This window comes from Felis catus, chromosome C2 (assembly GCF_018350175.1).
Source record: "Felis catus isolate Fca126 chromosome C2, F.catus_Fca126_mat1.0, whole genome shotgun sequence".
Taxonomy (NCBI): Eukaryota; Metazoa; Chordata; class Mammalia; order Carnivora; family Felidae; genus Felis; species Felis catus.
In genome coordinates, this window is record NC_058376.1 from 3,993,508 (window position 1) to 4,013,832 (window position 20,325).

The following is a 20,325-nucleotide window of genomic DNA, read 5'->3' on the forward strand; positions in this document are numbered from 1 at the left end:
GACCCTTGATTTTGACTCAGGTCAGGATCTCACGGTTCATGAGTTCAAGCCCCGGGCCAGGCTCTGCCCTGACAGCGCGGAGCCTGCTTGGGATCCTCTCGCTCTCCCTGCCCCTCCCCCAGTGGTGCATGCTTTCTCTCTCTCTCTCCCTCTCTCTCTTAAAAATAAACACTTAAGGGGCACCTGGGTGGCGCAGTCGGTTAAGCGTCCAACTTCAGCCAGGTCACGATCTCGCGGTCCGTGAGTTCGAGCCCCGCGTCAGGCTCTGGGCTGATGGCTCGGAGCCTGGAGCCTGTTTCCGATTCTGTGTCTCCCTCTCTCTCTGCCCCTCCCCCGTTCATGCTCTGTCTCTCTCTGTCCCAAAAAAATAAATAAACGTTGAAAAAAAATTTTGAAAAAAAAAAAATAAATAAACATTTAAAAATTTTAAATAATGAAAAATGTTTAAAAATAAAAAAGATGGATTTGAGATAAAATGAACATACGATGAATTCGCTCTCATCTCACAATAAAAGCATGTCTGTTTATAACCAAATTATCATATTGTACACCTTCAACTAATAGAGGGTGACGCGTCAATTACGCCTCAAAAAAACGGCATCCTTTTCAGGTGTGCAGCCCCCCCTTGTCGGCAATGCGGGAGCCACATTACCACGACTGCCATCGAGACCCGGGGCACGCCATCTCCTCAAAATCTCCTCCGTGCCCCTTTGCTGTCAGTAACCTCCGCCCACCCTCAGCACCCCTGATTTGTGTCCCTGCGGTTTTGCCCTTTCCAGAATGTCGTAAGGGCAGCATCGCACAGTGGGTAGCATTCAGCCCCTGGCTTCTTCCGCTTAGTGTAATGCTTTCGAGCTCAGACACCGTTCGTTTGCCGAACGGTGTTCCAGTGCGTGGACGTGACCCTCCTTCATCCAAGTGCCAGCTGACCACGTGGGTCATCTCCGGTTTGGGTGATAAGGCTGCTAGAGGTTTTCTTCCGCCTCGGGTAAAGAGCCGGGAGGGGCACTGCTGGGTCGCAGAGGAAAGCCTCCGTGTGACTGCACGAGAAACGGCCGCCTGTTTGCCACGTGGCTGCACCGCTTCCCGCCAGCTGTGGATGAGCCTTCCAGGCGCTCCACACCCTTGCCGGCCTTTGATATCGTTGGTACTTCTCACGTTAGCCGTTCTAACAGGAATGTGGCGGTATCTTGTTATCGTTTTAATGTCCGTTTTCCCTAATGACTAACGATGTCGAGCATCTTTTCATGTGTTTATTTGGGGTCCGTGTCTCTCGTTTGGTGAAGCGTCGGCTCAGCACACTTTCAGAAATGGAGGTTCTGCATTTTCTTGCCCCAGCTGCTAACGTGAGGTGGGAGGGGGCACGCGGGAGGCATCTCAACGTGCTGGTCTCCATCATTTTCCTCCACGGGACCGCTAATGACGCCCTGGAGGGCCCTGAGGTCCTGTAGGACACACGCGGCACCCTGAGAAGCTTCCTCACGTGAGAGATCCCGGTACTCGGAGCACGTTGGTCACATGGGAGGTACGTGCTGTCTTCTGATCCACACCACAGGGAAGGTTCCATATAGGGCCTCTCCGATTCTGTATTTGCAAGCTGTCCTGAGTGGGAGACAAAGCGTGGTGGCCGTGCAGCTGGCACATGCAGTGCCCCCCAGAATCTGAAGCCTGCCTGGTGCTGGACCCTTGGGGGTGGCCGGATTTTGTCTGTCTTAACCAAGGTCTCGCACCCACGAGGGCAACTGGGGCCGTGCGGCCAGGTCACCCTTCGGCACTGGATGGGAAGAGAAGAGCTGGACCCAGAACGGATCGCAGCAGGGCTCTGGGACCGCACGTAGGCTCCTGGCATGAGAGCGACGGCCTCGCGGCTCCTGAGCGCCCATCTGCATTGGCTACGGCCGCTACCCTACGCCAAGGTGCTTGTCTTTTCTCTGTGCACCGTCTGTGTGGCCTCCTAGCATCAGCCTGTTGTCACCCTGGGCTCTCCCTGCCCCCCATGGAGCTGGTGCCCATGCCCGATGCTCTGAGCTACTGCTTTGCAGCCAGATCAACCCTGCCACCCTTCGGCCAGGGGACGGGGGGCAATGTCTGGTCATGTCTTTGGTTCGGCGTCTGAGAAACACACGGACAGCCCCCCACACGCAGGAAGGATCCAGTACCCAGGGTCAACAGCACGGACACTTTCTGCTTCAGATCCACGGGCATTCTGCTCAATGACGGACGTGTCTCGTGCTTGGGTGTCACTAACACCGTGGCATTCTGGGTCACTGCAGGGCTCAGGAACTACAGGGTTATCATTAGTTCCATTCTATTTTTATCCTCACCGGGAAAAAAGGAAAACGACAAAGACAAATGAAGAAGGCATGAATAATGGATGTGCCCAATGATTTGACATAAATGGGACTGCAGACTTAAGCGTGCCTCTGACAGATTTACAACTGTCACATCAAAGGCTAGCAAGCCCCTGCACAGTGGCTAGCTCTCCAGGCGTCTAGTCTGAGAAACCCACACATTAGCTCTCATGGTGAGGTCTTATTTTTTCTCATTTTCACACCGTTTTAATTTGGAGGCTTAGAAAAACTGATTTGTTTAAATAAAAGTAAATTGGAAACTAGATTGGCCATATGCGATAGTTAATTTTCCATGTGATGCATCATCACATATAAATTTTGTATGTGATCATCACCTTGGCTAGGCTATGGCACCCCGCTTCGGGTCAAACGTTTCTATGAAGGCATGTTTCTATGAAGGCGTGTTTGAGATGGCATTAACAATGAATCAGGGGACGCTGAGTGGGGCGGATTGCTCTCTGTGACGTGGGTGGGCCTCGTTCAATCAGTTGAAGGCCTCAGAGACACAGACTGACTTCTCCCAAAGAAGAGGGAATTCTGCCAAAAGACGAAATGGAGGCTCGAACTGCAACTCTTTCCTGGGTCCCCAGCCTGTCGGCCCACCCTGAACTTTCTGGACTTGCCGGCCCCCATTATCGCGTACGATAATTCCTTAAAACAATTATCTCTCTCTCTCTCTCTCCCTTGTAAATGCATATGAATATTCATAGATGTGTATGTGCGTGCACGGGCACACACCCGCATCCTGTTGATTCTGCTTCCCTGGAGAACCCACAAATGGCACTCATCTGAGGTTTTTGAATGGCTGATGAAACTCAGGTTAATTAACGGCTGATTCTTCAACTCTGCGTTATTCACATGACTTTGGCTACTTTTCCTTCGCGAAGACTCTGGGTTTCATCGACACCTGCGTCACCCGCGGGCATGGGTAGCTTGTGTAACCGGCACTGGTGAGTGTGTCCAGAGAACGATGGTGAGAATGGGTGCTGTCCACCCAGACCAGGGCTCGATAACCGTGGGGTCTGGTCCGCTGCTTCCACGAAGTCAGCAGAAGCTCAGATCGTGTGCAGCCCCCTCCTGGGTACAGGGACGAGGGGGTGGGAAGCCACCCTGATGTGGAGCAAAAGATGGGAGGTTTTGAGGAGGAAAAAGCTCAGGACAAGTTCACGCCAGGGCTGAGCTGGACCAGCACCAGGTGAAAAGTGTGGTGAGCGCGGGGCAGAGAGCACCCCATCGTGTGATGTGACCGGCAGTCCTAGGAGGTGCTGCTGGGGTGAGGCCCGGCTCCTTGCCCCCTGCGTGGTCCTGCGCGGGTCCCAGGATGCAAAAGAACGTCACAAGTATCTGTTGAAGGAACAGACGGGTGAGTGGATCCCTGTAGGTCAAATAAAGGGAGTCCCTCCGCACACACGCACGGCTGTAACCTTTCACTCTCCCGAGCGACTCATGGGACCTCACGAGGCGGCCGGCCCTCAGCACCCATTCTGACACGTGCCTCCGTGGCTACTCCGTGCTCCTTTCTGAAACACAGGTTTTAAAAACCTGTTATCCCAAGTGTCTGAAACGAAAATGGCTCCCCGCAACGTTTAGAAGTTTTCATAAGAGACCTTGTCACGGCTTGGATTGCGTTCCCCCAAAACATACATCGAAGTCCGAGGCCAGATGCCCGGGGGACGGGACCTTATCTGGAAACAGGGTCTTTGCAGACGTGATTGAGCTAAGACGGGGCCATGCTGGAGTAGGATGTGCCCACAGTCCAGTGACTGGTGCCCTATGACAAGAGGACACAGACACAGGGGAGGGGAGGCCAGGAGACGCCAGGGGCAGAGACTGGAGCCGGACGGCCGCGAGCCAAGGGTTGCTGGCCCCCCGGGGGGGGTGGGAGAGGCGGGAAGGCCCCTCCCCTGGAGGCTTCAGAGGAAGCACAGCCCCGCCGACAGCTGGGTTGTGGGCTTTCTCTCCTGGACACTGTGAGGGAGTAACCTGCTGCTGGCTCAGCCGCCTGCTCTGAGGTCCTACAGATGTGAGTACAGGTGTCATAAGGACAAGAACAAGTCTGTGCCCCAGGAGCAAGCACTGGGGCTGAACACAACGGAAACTTCCATCCTGAAACGTGAGCCCTTCCATCACTGGTGCGCCTAGGGTGCTTCCATCCATCATGCTAGCACCTGTCCACCGTCTGATACGTCAGACTCATTAACTCGGCCCTTCAACAGCCCAGGGGGAGAGCAAGGCACAGAGAGGCCAAGTGAGTCACTCCCGGCCACACACACAGCTCATCCCTGGTGGGGTCGAGACAGAACTCAATTTGGACCAGAACCTTCTTCTCAAGCACTGAGTGATACAGCCTGCATCAGTGTCCTGGGACCACTGTAAAAAGTGACCACAGATCAGGTGGCTTAAAACCACAGAGATGTCCCGTCTCACAGTCCTGGAGGCCACAAGTCCAAAGTCGAGGTGGCCGCAGGAGCGTGCTCCCTCTGAGGACTCGAGAAGAATCCTCTGGGTCTTTCTCAGCTTCTGCTGGCTGCTGGCAATCCTTGGCTTTCCTTGGCTCGGGGCCACCTCACTCCAGTCTCACCCCTGTCGCTACATGGCCTTCTGTCCCCTGTGTCTCTGTTCTCCCCCTTACAGGGACACCGGTCCCTGGATTTAGGGCCCGCCCTACTCCAGCATGGCCTCGTCTTGATTACATCTGCAAAGACCCCATTTCCAAATCGGGTCTCATTCCCAAGTTCAGAGGGTTAGGAAGTCGACATATTTGGAGACACAATTCAACCCACTAAGGGCTCAACTGTCCCTGGGAATGCTGCGTCCTCGGGGGTGCTACGGGCCAGTGAGCAGGAAGCAGAGCAGTCTCCCCAGGGCTCCCCGAGGGCCAGGCTGGGGTCCGCTCACCACGGCACCTGACAAAGCCATCCGCAAGCACACGCAAGGGAAGCAGAGATGGCCGGTGACCCGGGACCTCGGGGAAACGAGCCACACGCCTCTGTGCTTGCTCCGGGTGCGGCTTCTCCGTGCCCGCATCTGAGCCTCTGCTTCCAGAGCATCCTCTCGGCAGCACTGGTCTCTGCAGGAGGCGTTATTCCTGGTGAGTCTGCCGCCCGGCACAGTGTGAGGACTAGGGAGAGACGGCAGCTCACTCCCCCGACAGCCGGTCAGTGAGAGCGCCGAGCACGGGTCAGTCACCACGCGGGACCACGAACCGTCGGTCCCGAGCTCACGGTACCGCTCCCGGCCATTCCCTCCTCCCGGCCCAGCCTCTCGCGCCTCCCAGCCCCGACAGCTCCCCGCTCTGTCCAGTCCCACCCGCTCTCGGCTGCCCTGCACCCGTGGCCGAACGCCCCGTCCCCTCCACATCTCTGACCACGCAGCCACCACAGCTCGCGATGGCCTCCCGGGCGGAATTCGGACCCATGCCGCCCCCGCCCGTCTTCCCCCCACCCCCACGTCCCACCCCTCCTCCTTGTTCTTCGTGCCCCGCCTGCCCGCTCAGCCAGCATGAAGCCCCACTGTGTGCAGGCGCGAGGCTAATCCCTGGGGCTGCGAGCGGGACGTAGTGTGCAACGGGTGAGAAGGCACCTGTCATTGCACCCGACTCTAGGGGCTGTGCCGGGAATGCACAGGAATCCCAAAGGAACAGCAAGGAAAAACTCCCTAGCTCTGTCCGCAGAGGTCAAGGAGGGCTCCCCAGAGGCCCCAGAGGCGGTGACGCCCTGGCTGTGTTGAGGGATGAGTAGGGCGCTCCCAGAAGAAGGAGGTGAGGACAGGGGACACAAACTACCTGGCCGCAGGTCAGCTCTACCTGGAGGCTACACGGCCTGTAGGCCCTGAGGCCGCACCAGCCCAGCCCTGCACGTCCTGCTAAGGTCGGAGTGATGTCACCAACACCCACTGCCACAATTCCACACGCCCCGCCTACGTTCCACCCCCAGGCTGCTTGTTCCGGATGGTTCCCGGGTGCTTCCCCACCTCTGCTTCCCACCCACCCCCCACCCACCTTCTGCGCTCCTGCAAGGTAGACCGCGATCCGAGGCCAGCGGGGCCGTGTCCAGTGGCAGCGCTGGACCTCACGTGCCAGCCAGTCCCGGCTTGGGGATGGGGAGGCAGGGGCACAGGGACAGGTTGCCCGGCAACACTGGGCCCTCCCCCTGCCGGGCACAGTGTCCCCCAGCACAGGTCACCTCCAGCACAGTGTCCCCCCAGCACAGTGTCCCCCCCCAGCACAGTGTCCCTCCCAGCACAGGTCACCCCCAGCACAGGTCACCCCAAGCACAGTGTCTCCCCCAGCACGGGTCCCCCGCCAGCACAGTGTCCCCCCAGCACAGTGTCCCCCCCCCAGCACAGGTCCCCCCCCAGCACAGTGTCCCCCCCAGCACAGGTCACCCCCAGCACAGTGTCTCCCCAGCACAGTGTCCCCCCAGCACAGGTCCCCCACCAGCACAGTGTCCCCCCAGCACAGTGTCCCCCCCAGCACAGGTCCCCCCCCAGCACAGGTCCCCCGCCAGCACAGTGTCCCCCCAGCACAGGTCACCCCCAGCACAGTGTCTCCCCAGCACAGTGTCCCCCCAGCACAGGTCACCCCCAGCACAGTGTCTCCCCAGCACAGTGTCCCCCCAGCACAGGTTCCCCCCAGCACAGGTCACCCCCAGCACAGTGTCCCCCCAGCACAGTCCCCCCCCAGCACAGGTCCCCTGCCAGCACAGTGTCCCCCCCAGCACAGGTCCCCCCAGCACACGGCCCACCAGCACAGTTCCCCCCCCTTACAATGTTCCCCTACACTTGGCACATGTACAATAAATGTTCGTTGAACTACTGAATAAAGTTGTTGCCCAAGCAGGAGGTGACAAACGTCACTTTTGCTCATAACCCAGCAGCTAGAACAAGTCACATGGTCTTAGCTAATCAAAGGGCACTGGGGGTGGGGCAGGCAAGACCTATAGTTCTTCTGAGTGCCTGGGGGTGCGGGGGCCCAGGGCGCGCAGCCCCAAGAAGGGCCACTTTGACCTGAAGACTATTTTGAGTTGAAAGCAATCGAAGCCCGGCAGATTCGGGAACGTTCCTCACCTCGCCCACAACTGCCTACATTCGCGCTGGAAGGCAGAGCCCGAGCAGGAAGCGAGCTCTCCCAGACGCTCCTCTGCACCTAAGGGCCTGGTCTGCACAGCGGGGCGGACGCTGTCTCCAAACACCTCCTCTCCCCTTCCTGCTAGCGTCCTCCCCCTTCGGGACCCCCAGAGCCCACCCCCTCCCGGGCTCAGGACGTCCTACTGGCCTCCTGTTGCCCGACTGTCTCTGGAATGTCCACGTCTTTGTGGATTCCCCGTAGGCACCAAACTCCATTTGATTTCCTCCTGCTCATGTGTCTCGTGTCAATTTGACTCTCAGCCCAGCCACAAGGACCTTGAAGGGCAGAGAAAGATCTTCCTCCCACAACAGGTGGAAGGGAAGGAGGCTCAGAAGGAAGCCCAGAGTCTGCTGGGTTGAAAGATTGAAAGGAGAACCCCATTCAATCCACAAATATTAGCAGAGCCCCGACCTGAGGCCAGGTCCCCACCTGTCTGGTGTTTGGGAATTGAGAAATGAGGTGAGTGAGTGACAGAGATGTGCAGAGTCCACACCCCCAGGGTGGAGATGGGGGTGGAAACCAACACTCCCACACGACCCTTAGGAGATGCCTGTCCCGGGCCCCAGGGGTTGTTCCACTGAAATGACCAGAAAGGCTGAAAAGGGGCTTGGTTGCTCCCATTCTGACCTCAAACTTTCTGGTTGGATTCTTCTCTCTAGTGGGTCTCTGGGCTCAGGCAGAAGACCCTGAGGGCGAAGTGTCCCCTGGTGGGAGCCCCAACTACCCCCTCAGGCAACAAGCACCGGGAGCTGGGGAGACCCAGCATGATTGACCCCAAGACAGTGACGGACCTGACCCACCTGCACGGACCTACTACCTTTGCCTCACTTTTCCTGACCCAAACCTGGAGTATTTCCCACACTTTGGGGATGGTCTTTGAAACCCTCGTCCACTGTCTTCCCCATGCTGGCCCCCCTGAAATAACTTCCTTTCTTCGTTCACTGTCTCTGGGTTTTGTCAGCAACGAGTGACCCAGGCTGGTCTGCTTAGGACCCCTGCTCCCCGGCTACAAAGCAACACTCAACCTGGCCTTTGAAAGATGGGCTCCAGGGGCGCCTGGGTGGCTCAGTCTGTTAAGCATCCAACTCTTGGTTTCAGCTAGGGTCAGGATCTCACGGTTCATGAGTTCGAGCCCCACATCCGGCTCTGTGCTGACAGTGCCGAGCCTGCTTAGGATTCTCTCTCTCCCTCTCTCTCTCCAAATAAAAAACAAACAAACAACAAAAAAAAAAGCATTTGGGTCATTAGTGTATTGCAAAACTCTTGAAAGTTAATCTAGAATTAACTTTGTTTTCAAATCTGTGTTTCCCCCATGGTCGATTTTATAATTCCTACAACTCGGTAGGGTTTTCACTACCAAAAATAACGTGGAGGTGTTTGGTGAGCCAGTGACGGGGTTCACTGGGTGATGCCTTAGAGGAGTGTTTCCTGCGGGCACCGCTGACCCACAAAACCTGCTGCTGGGCCTTCCCCGGGATGCCACCGGCAGCCGGGCGGCTGGCCTCTTGTCACGGCTGGCCCCGCGCCCTCGCCGCCAACCTCCTGTTCCGTCGATCCTGCAACCGGCTCCCCAGCACAGCTTTGCTCAGAACACGTTTTTCAACTTTCCATCTTGCCCAAATTTAGTAGCTCTTTAATTAGCAACCTTTGCCAACATTCTATTTTTAAACTATTATAAACGTGCGCGGAATTGCTTCGCATCTTTCTGTTTGCACAGTGTTCACGGTCCCTGGCTTTCATACCGCCATAATTAGTTTCAAATGGGAACACAGGAGAGTTTTGAGCAAGTTATTTCTATCAGTGTATCATCACGTGGGTCACATCACAGGAGGGACTCTGTCTTAACTTTATAACCTTTTTCTATCCATCTGTGGGATTACTTTTTCGGCTCAGACTCAGTCTCGTCCCAGACAGCATCTTCCCAGACTGATGGCGTGTCATCCCGTGCATCTCGGTAAGTCCCCGAGGCCGGCCGCTCCAGGACCATTCCTGGCTGCACTTACTCCAGACCCGATTATGTTTCTCTGGAACGGCTTTCAATTTGCCACGCAGTTATTTGAGCAAGGAGTGGAAATAGCTATAACCTCTAAGTCTTGTTGAATCCCTATCATATGCCGCGCAGCGCTAAGCACTTGACCTTTATCTCACTTGCTATTCACACCTGACCTGCAGGAGCTCAGGAGGTGGAAATTCCCAAGGCGACCGTGAGGGAGGGGGGAGGAGGAAGCGGCAGGTTTCGGAGGTGAGGTGACTTGGCCGAGGTCACCCAGTCACTAAGTTGAAAAGCTGGCACTGGTCCCCGCCCCCCTGCTCTCAGCTTCGAATCGTCTGCCTCCCGGCGCCCACCTTTGTAAGAATGAATCAAAAATCAAATCGAAAATAAGCACCACGTGTGTATTTGTGGCTGTGGCTCAGCTCCACCAGTCGTGGCCAGCAGAACCACCACGGCTCAAGTTTGCCCTCACTCTCCCTGTCCCTCGTGGAACTTTCTCTGTGTATCTTTCCTAACTTCAGAATTAAACCATGGTTTCTCAGTCATTGAGGGAAGCTTCTTCCTCTACTGTATGATTAATATCAACCCTCAGACTTGAAGGCGTTTTGGTTTCAATTGACATTCTCCAGCGAAAGCTCAGCTTTGCTCTGTGGCTTTCTGTTCTTCCATTTGATGACGGGTCACGGGCACAAGTTTTACTGTCTCTTTACGTTGTTGTACATCTTTGGGCCTGTTTAAAACATTAGCTGAGCAATGCTATCCTGAAGGCTAGTTTATACTGAAGCAATAGGTTTTTCCTAAAACATTGTTGTCTTGGGGGCCACTTAGGTTTTTTGTCTGGTGCCTGAGCTTAAGGTAGGCCGCTCACCTACTGACCAGTAAAAGACAGGGGAAGCAGTGAGGGTACCTGTAGAGAGCAAGATGGAGTCAGTCACGTCAAGCAGGGGCCTGGGTCAAGCAATGACGCAAGCAGTTCGGGATACGGTAGCAAGACCAGCACCGGCTGGAGACACCCCGGAACTGATAACCGGCAGGAGCAGGGGGGGCCTGCAGGGGCCCAAGGCTGATGACACCCCTTTAAAAAGGGAGGGTTTTTGCAGCAAACTGTCAGACTCCTCGGACGTGACCCCTCTGTGTCTGACCACCTCAGAAAGGCAGCTGCGGCCAAAGACTCTGCCCGGTTCATCCCCAACAGGAACAGAGACCCTCCGTTGCTTGGACATAATAAACAGTGAGCTCCGAGCGCCGACCCAGACCCGACGGAGGCCTTATCTCAACTGCTCGCCCACAGGCTGATTTCGCATTGGGTTCTTTAACTTCCTACACCCTCTCACCCTCTGTTATCTTGTTTGGTGTGTGGCTTGTCTTCTGTTCTGCTCTGTCGGTCGTGTAAGAAGCCAAGTTTAACCACATGGTGAAATGCCACTGAGTTTGGAATCTTGAAGCTGCTTTATAATTACGATTGACTTTTCTTTATGACTGACTGGAGCCAGCCTTGGGACAGGCACACTTTTTTTTTTTTTTAATGTTTATTTATTTATTTATTTACTTAGAGGGTGTGCATGAGTGTGAGAAGGGCAGAGAGAGAGAAAGAGGGGGAGAGAGAATCCCAAGCAGGCTCTCCGTCGGCAGCACAGAGCCTGACGTGGGGCTCGATCCCCCGAACCGAGAGATCACGACCTGAGCTGAAATCAAAAGTCAGACATTCAACTGACTGAGCCACCCAGGAGCCCCACCTGCTTCCCTTTAATACAGAATTCTGATGAGCTAACTTCAATCCCAGGAGAAAGAGCACACCAGTGAGTTTCAGAATAACTGTTACCTTGCTGACAATACAGTGGCACTATAATATCACCCTGATAGCCTTGCCATCGTGATGAAACCAATCACTCCAGCCTGCTGGTCACCAGGGGAGAGAACTACATCTGAAAAGGAAATCACATTTCCGAGGGACAGCCAAACAATTTTTCACCTTTGCCTCCCTATCGCATACTCCAAACGTCTTATTTTCTAAATTTAGTTGATTTTCGTAAGTCAAAACTCTTGGGAATGGTCTCAAGCAATGTTCGAAAAGCATAGGCTTATTATAGCCAATGACATGTCAGATGGGTTAAATATGCAGTCTCGGCCACACTTCAGATGACATCATGATGGTTCTTGGTCACTGATCATCACCACCCATCCATTTTCAAAGTGTTAGAACGCTGACAATAATTTGCCTACCTTAGAAAGAAAGAAAGCTTACAAAGAACAGGACATCTATGTTTAGAAGTAGTAATTTCACAGATATCAGGGAACCAGGCGGTGTCCCAAATCAACTGAGTCACATTTAAGAGGGGAGGGGGGACTGCTTTCTAAGGGAGCTGACAGATTAAAACGCTTGACCCAGTTTTTACCAGAGTGCTTCATAAGTAAACCTCTAGGTTCTGTAACATTTTACCAAGTCTAGTTCTAATCTCGATATTTTAACATAAATTTGGGGGGAAATATTTATTAAGATGTTGACAGGTGTCAAGTTTCTAGCACAGAACACGCCAAGCATCCAAATGAATCTCGGAGATGATTTAGTACAGTAAGTACTTTTCCAATCAAGTTTAAATGCACGTTCATATTTCTTTTCCAGTAGAGTGACTCATGTTCTGAACCAGGGTCAACAAGGCTGACTCTTACCCAAAGAGAAGGGATGAATCTCTAAAGTCTCCAAGATTTAAAAAACAAAAGACAAAAAAAAGGTCAATCATACCTCTACTCTTTTTTTTTTTTTTTAACATTTGTATATGTTTTTAGAGAGAGAGAGAGCACCAGCAGGGGAGGGGCAGAGAGGGAGAGAGACACAGAATCCGGAGCAGGCTCCAGGCTCCGAGCGGTCAGCACAGAGCCCGACGCGGGGCTCGAACCTACGAACCATGAGGTCATGACCTGAGCTGAAGTCAGACACTCCACTAACTGAGCCACCCAGGCGCCCCTCATCTCTACTTTTTTAAGGATAGCTTCAGGGTCAGATAGATGGAGTCCACGTTTTAGCCGCCTATTCACGACATGCACAGAACCTCGTGAAGCTTGATGTCACGTTGGACAAATGTGCCCGGCTGTCTTGAAATGTCGTGGTGGGAAACGATGCCAGTGTGCTTACAGACACACAGAAGAAGCTGCTGTGTGGGAAGGGCGGCCCAGCCTATAACACCCTTTGGTGAGCTCATTGTTTGCTCTCCCAAGGCGGCGTCTCCACCTACAAATCCAGAATGACGGTCAGCTCCCTCTTGCCTGTCCCGGAATCAGCACAGTCAATGTCAGGGGTAAAGCTGGGTCCTCTTGCTGTGTGGTTCTTGTAGGGCAAGGCGGTTACTGCTTGATTCCAGGTTCATCTTCGTGGCTCTGAGGAGGCCTCCTAAGAGCCGTGGGCCCATGGAGGTGGGCTGCCTCCACCATCAGGCCCATCCGACATCTGGGTCCCCAGGAGAGGCGGAACCGCCTTCCCTCACCGTCCTGAGCACACACGAGTCTCCAGTCTCGTAGCATTCACCACTTGGTTCCCGTCTCTTTCCCCAGAGAGGATGACAGTTCCTTGAGGGCAGGGACCATCGAGTGTTCATCTTTGCAGTCCTAATGCCTGGGCCATGGCAGGCACAGACATCAGAATGCTGGAGGCAGGGTGGGAGAAAAGGAGGCCGTCCAAGATTCAGATCTGATCCACACCCCACATACCTCGCTGTTTATCGAATAAGTAGCTCACCGAACACAGGCCATGGGGTATGAATCCCTCCGCCTCCTGCTGCCCGCCGGATTACTCCCCATCTGCACACCCCTTTCTCCCCTCCCAAATCGTCTAACAGAAGCTCTGTGCTCCTGATTCACCCCTTCCCATTAGGAGAAAAAGAAGATAAAGGGCCAAACAGCTAAGGAGTTCTACCCTAAACATCTGGAACATTTTCAGAGCTGTCGGACGTGATTCCAAACCCCCTCCTGCACCTCCTGGCCCTGTGAGCCTCGCTTTCCTGGTGTGGACGGCTTTATCATCCCTGGAGAGCAGGGTTGGCTGTGCAGGTCAGATCACAGCGGAGGGCAGACACTTGTTCAACAAAAGCCGTCATTCTTCACCCGAGTGTGACGCTTTGGGGATGTAGATCCATTTTGATTCACCCAAAGAATCCCATGGTGCAGATTTTAAGGGACCTGTATTCCTCACCAGCTTTCATGACGGCCACTTACAGAAAGGCACAAAAGGAATCCCTTCTCGGGGCGCCTGGGTGGTTCAGTCAAGCGTCCCACTCCTGATTTCGGCTCGGGTCACGATCTCACGGTTTGTGAGTTTGAGCCCCACTTCGGGCTCTGTGCTGATGGTGCAGAGCCTGCTTGGGACACTGCTTCTCCCTTTCACTCTGCCCCTCTCTCACTCGTGCGCGCTCGCTCTCTCTCAAAACAAAGAAACTTAAAAAAAGAAAAAGAAAGAAACCCCACGCAAATCCGTTTCCTTATTGTATGCAGTTCATAATCCAATATCCAGAATTACTACTGCTGTTATGCGCACGTGCACTCACGCGTCCTTCCCCAATCCCGCCTAAGGCAAAGGGCTGCTTGAAACTGTGTGGATGCAATCCACTTCCTAGCCGGAACAGTTGTCTGCCCACCTGGAGGACCTTGAGGTGTCTCAGGTCTTCAAGGACCGGCGTGGTGAGGAGAGAGGCGAGGAGGCGAGCGGACCCTTCTGAGAAAAGACGAGCACACGGCAGACTGATGCTTCGGGTCGGGGAGGAATTTCGGCTCAGCGTCCCTGCCCCCTTCGTGATAATGTTTAAAGACTAGGCTCCTCCACTGTGAGCACCCGATGGGAGTGATACTTAACCTGGCCCAATTTCCACCCCGTCGACAAGACGGCTATGGCCCGCTCCAGTTCTGGGCCTACTTGAGGCTTGGACGTAGCGTCCGCTGGGCAGGGGCCGTCATAAAGCATGGTGTGTGCAGCATCCTGATTACTTTACCACTTCCCAGCCACGTTCCCTTTGGTTCTTCTTTCTCGGTCATGGGCTTTTCAAAGAACTTCCCCTGTTGCCAGCAGGGATCCGGGACCCCTCCCCTGTAGCAGATTGAACGGCAGCCTCCAGAGATACCAGTTCAGGTCCTCATCCCTGAAGCCTGCAATTCGAGCTTCTCTGGAAAAGGGGTCTCTGCAGACGTGATTAAGTTAAAGACCCCGAGACACGGAGAGAATTCTTGATTACCCCAGTGGGCCCTAGATGCCATTGCAAGTGTCCCTGTAAGAGGGAATCAAGACGGGTGACACACACGGAAGGCAACGTGACCATAGAGGGTGAAGGGACGTGACCCCAGTCCAGGAGCACCAGTAGCCACCAGAAGCTGGAAGAGGCGAGGCAAGGGTTCTCCCCTGGACCCTCCAGAGAGAGCATATGATTTCAGCCCAGCCATACAGATTTGGGACTTCTGGCCTCCAGCACCGTGAAACAATAAATGTCTGCTGCTTTAAGCCACCAAGATTGTGGTAATTTGTTACGGCAACAATAGGAAATGAATACGTCACCCTCTACCCCAACCTAATTTTTCTTTTAAGTGTATTTATTTATTTATTTATTTAAGTAATCTCCACACCCAACGTGGGGCTTGAACCCATGACCCTGAGACCAAGACTCCTATGCTCTTCCAACCGAGCCAGCCAGGCGCCCCTCCAACCTAATTTTTTTTTTTTTTAATTTTTTTTCAACGTTTTTTATTTATTTTTGGGACAGAGCGAGACAGAGCATGAACGGGGGAGGGGCAGAGAGAGAGGGAGACACAGAATCAGAAACAGGCTCCAGGCTCTGAGCCATCAGCCCAGAGCCCGACGCGGGACTTGAACCCACAGACCGTGAGATCGTGACCTGGCTGAAGTCGGACGCTTAACCGACTGCACCACCCAGGCGCCCCCCAACCTAATTTTTTAAACTACAGTTTGGGCAGATTTGGACCTCTAGATGCATGCTCAAAATGCAACAGATGGTTAAGAGAATTGCGGCTGATTGAAACTTCCCACTTCCAAATGTGTAGAGGCTAATGCTTTTAAAAAACATTTTTTTAATGTTTACTTATTTTTGAGAGAGAGAGACAGAGCATGAGCGGGGGAGGGGCAGAGAGAGAAGGAGACACAGAATCCGAAGCAGGCTCCAGGCTCCAAGCGGTCAGCACAGAGCCCGACGCGGAGCTGGAACCCACAAGCCGTGACATCGTGACCTGAGCCGAAGTCGGATGCTTCACCGACTGAGCCACCCAGGCGCCCCCATCGTAACACAGTTTCTAAGGGAAACCTGGCCGTGGGAAGCAGACGGCCCAGGACACAGGCCCCCAACTTTGAGAATACGCGGGTTAACAGACACGGTTTTGGCATCAGAGGAGCCCATGGCCTGCCAGCAGGCCACAAACAGAATAGATAGATGTTCCAGCGGCGTGGCTGGAGCACAGAGGCAGGAGGGTGGCTCTTGAAGGACAGACAGGGATCTGCCAGCAGCTGGAGAAAGAAAAGGGAATCCCTGCCAGTACGTGAGCCAGCTGTGTGTGGCCGAGCAGTCGGCCAAGTGGAGGAACATACAGAAGCCACCCGTGTGCCACGTGGTAGGCCGTGCCCACACCGAGGCTGCACCCATCCGATCTGCGTTTAGAGACATAAATGTGACTCACCTGGACTGGCCCGGGGAGGGAGGGCGCAAACCCGAGGACGTTGGTGCAGCGCCTACAACCATCGGCCAGGAGCACGGCAAGAGGGCAGGTGAGGACAGACCACAGGGGCGCCCGTGAGACAGACTCGCAGGACTCTGTCATGGCTGGTAGCTGTGGCCTCTCCGGACGGTGATGTCTGATAGGAGCCTGGTCATATACATATATATTAGTTACCTATACATTTTAGTTACGGATATATTTTAGCTATATATATATTAGTTATACATATATTTTAGTTATATATATATTTGTTACATATTTTTAGTTATATGCATATTTTAGTTATATATATTTTAGTTATATATATTAGTCATACACATATTTTAGTTATATTATACATATATTTTAGTTATATATGTATTTTTAGTTATATATAGTTGTATATATTTTAGTTGATATATATTTTAGCTGCTATTTTAGTTTAGACATAGATTTTAGTTATATATATTTTAGTTATATAGTCATACATGTATTTTAGTTGTATATATTAGTTATACATATATTTTAGTTACATATTTTTAGTTATATATATTTTAGTTATAAATATTTTAGTTGATATATATTTTAGTTGATATATATTTTAGTTGATATATATTTTAGTTGATATATATGTTTTAGTTATACATATATATCCATATTTTATACACACACACACACACACACACACACACACACACACACGTTGGGCTCCGACTATAGGCCAGTGCTAGGCTCTGGACAGGCAGAGGTGAAGAGGCCCACTGGGGGCTAAGAGGGTCCCAGCAGGCAGAGCCACTAGAATATACACAGGTGGTATGTAACAACTACCAGAGGTGCTGTGGGAGCACCAGAGGGAGCCCCAGACCCAGAGGGAGGCTGAGGAGGTGAGGGCAGAGGTGGTGGAATCCCGGGCGGGGGAGGGAGTGGGAAGTAATCTGAGCCAACGGGATGAAAAGCTCAAGGTTAGAGGTGCCTGGGGGTGGTGTGGAAGGGGGAGATGACACACACACACAAGATGCCCAGAGGCGAGAGACAGAGCCTGATTTGTTTAGAGGTAGGGGTGGGAGGTGGGGAGGGGGAGATGGGATTATAGGAGGGCCAGGTGGTCGCTCTGGTGGGTCACGTTTTGGAGTTTGAAAGTTAGCCTCCGAGTAGTTGAGGGCCATCAAAAATTTAAGGGAGTGGCGCAATACCTTTTGTTGTTTAAAGACATCGCTTGGATTGCAAATCGAGGGTGGATTAAAAGGGAGAAATCTGGAAGCTGGGAGAGCCATCTAGAAGTGATTGGGGGTGGGAGGCCATTATGTGATCAGACAAATGTTCAGGAGGTGGACGGATCAGATCTGGTGATAGGCTGCACCCTGGACCTGAGGAAAGAGAGGACACGGTGCCCCACTTCCTGGCTCAGGCACCTGGGTTAATTGTCCCAGGGACAGACGTGACGAGTCGACAGAGGGTGAGCGTTAACCACGGGGTCAGGTTCAGGGCCACAAACCTAGGAGGTCAACTGACAGACTGAGGTTTCTGCTGGACGTGTCCGTCAAGCCCGGGGTCAGTGAAGCAGTGAGGGCAAGAGCCTGACCACACGGCTTAGGGTGCAGGCACCAAAACGTGTCCTCCCGAGGCAGCTAGAGTGGAAGGTAATCTGAGGGAGGTCGCTTTCGGTATTTGGAATAGAACAGTAACCAAAGAACTTGGCTTCTAGCTCTGGCTCTTGCTACCTAGCACGGTGTTGGTTTGCTCACCGCCAAACGGGGGTAGCTACGGGTGCTCGCTCACACTAATCCCAGGGGACCCTAAAACTCAAGACCCTTTGAAAACCCTACAATCGCTGTTGTATTCTGCCTTCTTTTAAGTCCAAAACCACTCTTTGCTACCCATTCAGTTCAAAATACAGACACTTCTTAAAGGTTTGAAATAGCTGTAGGAGAAAATTTTCAGGTGCAACATTCTTTGAGACAGGGCATCCTCTTTTTTCTTTTTTTCTTTTTTTTTTTTTTCAAGACAGGGCATCCTCTTTTTTCTTTTTTAACGTTTATTTATTTTTGGGACAGAGAGAGACAGAGCATGAACGGGGGAGGGGCAGAGAGAGGGGGAGACACAGAATCGGAAACAGGCTCCAGGCTCTGAGCCATCAGCCCAGAGCCTGATGCGGGGCTCGAACTCACGGACCGCGAGATCGTGACCTGGCTGAAGTCGGACGCTTAACCGACTGCGCCACCCAGGCGCCCCCAGGGCATCCTCTTAAAATTAGTGAAAACTAAGATAACTGGCAATAAAGCTGTTACAATGGAACAAATTTTTAATTTTTATCACGCTAAGGCAAGATTATTTGTTACACATGCTCCTCAAACATTTCATAAATGATTTCAGCCAGGGTCATGTGCATCAACTCAAGCTTAAAAAATGAAATTAGGGGTGCCTGGCTGGCTTAGTCAGTTGAGCGTGTAACTCTTGCTCTCCGGGTTGTAAATTCTAGTTGGGTGTAGAGATTACTTAAAAATAAAATCTTAAAAAAAACTAAAGATTGAAAATAAAAAATTACAGGGGTGCCTGAGTGGCTCTGTCATTAAGCATCTGACTTCGGCTCAGGTCATGATCTCACTGTTTGTGGGTTCAAGCCCCGAGTCTGACTCTGGGCTGACAGCATGGAGCCTGGAGCCTGCTTTGGATTCTGTGTCTCCCTCTCTCTCTGCCCCTCCGCTGCTCACACTCTTGTCTCTCTCTCTCTCAAAAATAAATATTAAAAATTTTTTAATAAAAAAATGAAAAATTACATTAAAAGATTAACAGACATTTTAAAAGTATTAACCATGATTTTTTTTTATTTAAAAATATTATTTTAGGGGCGCCTGGACGGCTCAGTCGGTTGAGTGTCCGACTTCAGCTCAGGTCATGATCTCATGGTTCTGGGTTCCAGGCTGGCATCAGGCTCTGTGCTGACGGCTCGGAGCCTGGAGCCTGCTGCAGATTTTGTCTCCAGCTCTCTCTGCCCCTCCCCCACTTGTGCTGTCTGTCTCTAAAACAAACATTTAAAAAAAAACATAAAAATATTATTTTAATGTTTATGTTTGAGTGAGAGAGTGAGAAAGAGAGAGATATAGGGTGCTAGCAGGGGAGGGGCAGGGAGAGAGACACAGAATCCCAAGCAGGATCTAGACTCTGAGCTATCAGCACAGAACCTACCACAGGGCTCAAACTCATGAACCATGAGATCATGACCTGAGCCGAAAGTCGGAGGCTTAATAAGCCACCCAGGTGCCCTGGTATTAACCACGACTTAAATTCCAGAATTTAAGTCTGCCCTAACATTACCGCTTTAGAAGGCAACCTTCCCCCACCTTCCTCCCCTCTGGCTTTGGGGAATACACCAGACTGATCTTGAGTTTGTCTAACAGAACATTTCTTTAGAGCTAGTGTTTAGAGTTGGGCAATTGTCGTAACAAATTTCTGGTCCAGATTGCGAGTGAAGTGAGCTTCCCAATTACAACATTCGTGCAAGAAAACGAATTGACATGGGCACTGACGTGGGAGGAAGGGAGTTAGGTGCAGAGCGATCACTTAATACCGATTGGGGCTGCAGGCGGTCTGTGGCCACGCAATGACAAGCAGAAGCCACGTGAAGCTGGCGACCAGGGCAGCATCCTCCTCCGCTAGCGCAGGACCGACCGGGAGGCCCGTCCCCCGCTCACTCCCGGGCGGTCCCTGCAGCGCAGCCCGGGCGGCGGCTGGGGCACAGGTGGGCGATCAAGGTCAGCTCTGCAAACCCCGCACCCCGCGCACCTCCGCGCAGGCCGCCGAGCGCGGGCGCGGCGGAAGCCCCGACGGAGACGCCGCGCGCCGAGCGTCCCCGGCCTGAGGACCGGCCCCCGAGGGTCGTGCGGCGGCGCCGCGCGGGCCGAAAGAGGCGAACGACCGCGGCGAGTCGCCTCCCGCTCCCTCCGCAGCCTCAGAGCGGCCCGCAGTGGAACGGCGCCCCGAGCCGGGGAAGCCGCGGGGCCGGCGCGGAGCAGGCGCTCGAAGGGCGCGGGCGGACGCGGAACGCCAGGCGGAAGGCGCGCGCGGGGCGCGGAAGGACGCGGACGCCCGCGGCGCTCCCGTCAGGCCCGCCCTCGCCCGCCCCCGGCGCGGCGCACCTCCCTCGCCCCGCCCCCCGGGGCCAGCCGCCC

At 53.3% G+C, this 20,325-nt stretch overlaps 1 long non-coding RNA gene across 1 annotated transcript; it reads right to left on the reverse strand.

Moving 5' to 3' along the window:
* Nucleotides 1-449: 449 nt before the first annotated feature.
* Nucleotides 450-20,284, reverse strand: LOC109503289. The gene is made up of 3 exons (XR_002162178.3): nucleotides 19,725-20,284; nucleotides 16,139-16,324; nucleotides 450-3,695 (listed from the first exon to the last, which is right to left on the reverse strand). It is a non-coding gene; the product is annotated as an uncharacterized LOC109503289 (long non-coding RNA).
* Nucleotides 20,285-20,325: the final 41 nt, after the last annotated feature.